This window comes from Solanum dulcamara, chromosome 2 (assembly GCF_947179165.1).
Source record: "Solanum dulcamara chromosome 2, daSolDulc1.2, whole genome shotgun sequence".
Taxonomy (NCBI): Eukaryota; Viridiplantae; Streptophyta; class Magnoliopsida; order Solanales; family Solanaceae; genus Solanum; species Solanum dulcamara.
The window spans coordinates 67531607-67534990 of record NC_077238.1 but is presented as its reverse complement, the minus strand read 5'-3'; the positions used below and the strand labels follow the sequence as shown (position 1 = coordinate 67534990).

Genomic DNA, 3384 nt, shown 5'->3' with positions numbered 1-3384 from the left:
TACAAGTAAAAGAATGTTATAACCTTTATCAAATATGGACTAACATTAACTTAATTATTGTGGTTTATAAAATTGGCTAAACATGACTTAGGACGCTTATCTATTGGATTCTTTCTTGGGCCTAAATGACTTCTTGTGTTGGTGTAGGTTGACGATAGTGTAGATCCTCTTAAAGACCTATAAATCCTATTATGGGGAGACCCATTAGGCCACCACATGATTCCTATAAATATATGGCTAGGTTTTCTCTCATCTCTTTAGCCTTATAGAAATCGCCTCATTTGACTGCTAGTTATAGGAGAAGCAATGAGAGGAAGACAAAGTTGAATGCTCCACATGTCTGAAACACACTTCCGCAATGATAAACAAGATGGATTCTACATTTATAAACAAGGTTACTTAGAAGGTATGTATCTTAATCTTGATTTCTTATGATGTTTATTTACAAATCATAACAAGATTATACAAAACATAGTAGATACGGAAAAATTAAGAGCAGCCCTTCCAAGGGTTAGGTTCGGCTCAATAAAATCTTATATATATATAACATAATCTTAGGCCAGGTGATGTGACACTCTCTAAGGATAATAGATTATTTTTTCTTTTTATCATGAATGGTATTTAACTTTTGCCACAGAAAAAGGGAAAAAAGGAAGAAGGAACTTTTTGAAAATTCAAATACACGGCTTCGCTACATCTTCTCGATTAGCATAAACACCACTTCACTGCCTCATTATCTTCCATTACAATGCTTGCCAGCCGCTTCTTCTTCTTCGACGATCTCCACTGCCCAAGGTAGATTCCTTTCATTGCCTTAATATCTTCCATTACAGTTTGCCATCGCTTCTTCTTCTTATTCTTCTACGACTATCACTCTGTGCCCAAAGTAGATTCATTTTTCTAGAATTTTAGGTTTTCATTCATGATTCACTTTGTTTGATTAGCATCACTGAAATTGTAACGCTTGAAATCCTTAAACGGATTTATTAATTGTTTGTTATGCACTATTTAACTTATTATTTGTAATTATCTGAAATTTGAGTTTTTTATGCCCTGACACTTAATTTCTCTCAATTCTTAGACTAGAGGAGGAGATGTTGAAAAGTTATTTGTTCAATTCAAATAAAGTGTAAGCTTTTTGAAAAATCAAAGTTTTGAAAGGTTAGTTGCAAACTTTATCCACTCATCTGTTATGGGTTCAATTCAAATAAAGTGTAAGCTTTTTAAAAAATCGAAGTGTTAAAAGGTTGTTTACAAAGTTTGTCCACTAGTCTTCTATGGTGACTTGCTTATAGGGTTGTATCTTGTCTTTTAAATCTTAAATATGGAAAATATGTGTATACCCGTGAGGAACAGTTGAATATTGCATTTGCTTTTGAAGGACATTGTTGGGATATACCACCTAACGCCCTTCTCCTTACTAATACTCATATTTTTTCCTTTAGTAAGTTGCATAGTTCTTTAATAGTTTTGTTATAGTTTGAAATAATCAAATTTTCCCTTGATTTTACTACTTTTAGCAATCAAATTTGTATGCCTTTGAATTTCCAATTTTCATTACAACTCTATTATTTTTGTTTAAATTTTGCCACTTCCGCTGCAGTAGCATGATCAACAATGCGCGATTTGAATGTACAAAGGTCACTTTCATTATGGTAAGCCATTTTTTTTCGAAGCCTTTATACTTCATTGTTCAGGAAAGTTATTGTGTCTCAAATTAATTTATTCACCCAATTTATGATGTCTCAGTCTCGAGATAGCTGAGATCAATTATGTAATTTTATGTTTGATTACATCTTACATCTTAATAGCTTTAAGTTTTGTGGGTGTGCTAATCTAACTTTATATCAAGAACATTATACAGTGTCTTTGAGAAAGGTTTCCTGCAATAGCTTAATTTTTAGAAAAATCCCAAAACATGTATGGCAGTAGGCGTTCATCACAAGAAAGTATATGTTCAAGTCAGCTAGAAAGTAAATTACTTTACCGTCATTATAAGTAGCACATATTTTTTTTTGCCTTTTACCACTCTAATTTGACTGTTTTTTCTTCTCTACGGATGATTTTTACTTACTATTGTAACAGACGGAGGTAAGAAAGGGTTGTAAGTGGAATGAAGGATTGGAATAAATGTGGATACCAAAGGGTAGTTATATAGGAGTCAATAACTGTCCCCTTCTTTTTTTGCAAATTGGTTGGTTTTCCTTCATACTCCTTAAACATCATGTTGTTGGAGTTAATTTTGATTATAAAATATGCAGGTACCATCAAGCCATCAAAAAGGAAAGAAGAGCAATACAAGGGCTTCAAGGAAGGAAAGAAGGACTGCAAGGAAGGAAAGAATCAATCCAAGGAGATCTGCAATCCATTAGAAGGAAAGAGATCAATCCAAGGAGATGTGCAAATCCATCAACACTCCTTAGTTCATGTAGGAGAACATTAAAAGGAAAAGAGATAATCACTGCAAATTTGGTAGAGGGAATTAGACCCTTATCTTTTGAAGGAAAGAAGAATAATCATGGAATATCAAGAAGGATTTCTGAAGACTCCTCAACGACTAAAGATACAAATTCAAGCTAGACTTTGTCCTTATTGTTGGAAAGAAGGATTCATCTTTCTTCCAAGGATCAAATCCTTTGGGTTGCAAAAGTCAATCCACACACTTTATAAATCACAAGATCAGTGGTTGAGAAAAATATACATTCGTCCATCCATTCTATAAGCTTATTTCTACTTTACTAAGCATCACTATTTCTTTGTGAATTACTGTGTAATCAAAAAGAGAAAAGAGTTTACTTGAGTGGTGAGGTATTGTATCAAAAGATTGTGAAAAAGAAAGAGAGAACAAGAAAAAAATTGAGTGTAGATCTAGGATCTACTTTACTTACCCTTGTAACCCATTCACTAAGCTTAGTACAACACCCTTTCAACCCAAGGGCATTGGACTAAGATTCACATCGGATCCCAACTACTATAAAAACATTTGTCATCACTTCTTCATTCTGCTCTTTAATTATCTCTTTTCTATTTAGTTATTACAGAAAACTGGTATACTTATCAGTCAGCTGATGAAAATAAAAAGATTCAATTTACCCCTCTCCCCTCTTACACTTTAAATTGGTATCAGAGCTTGATCTCACTATTTATATCTTTCTTACAATAGGTGAGAAAAGATTATGGCTCAACAAACTATAGATGCTTTTTGTTAAGAAGGAACATCTCAAACTAGACCTCCCTACATTTATGAAAAGAATTTGTCTCACTTCAAGGATAGAAACCTTTATCAAATCTTATGATATGAAAGTTTGGAAGGTAATCAATCTTGGAGATTTTCCCATTCCAATAAACACCACAAAAGGACAAGCTACTCCAACTCCATATTTG

General features: G+C 33.2%; 1 long non-coding RNA gene across 2 annotated transcripts; it reads left to right on the top strand.

Moving 5' to 3' along the window:
• The first annotated feature begins 222 nt into the window (after positions 1-222).
• Positions 223-3049, top strand: LOC129876473 (uncharacterized). 2 transcript variants are annotated; one of them, XR_008763382.1, is made up of 4 exons: positions 223-406; positions 638-795; positions 1604-1655; positions 2262-3049. It is a non-coding gene; the product is annotated as an uncharacterized LOC129876473 (long non-coding RNA). The 2 variants fall into 2 exon arrangements; XR_008763381.1 differs by lacking the exon at positions 638-795 and having other exon boundaries at positions 2262-3046.
• The last annotated feature ends 335 nt before the right edge of the window (positions 3050-3384 follow it).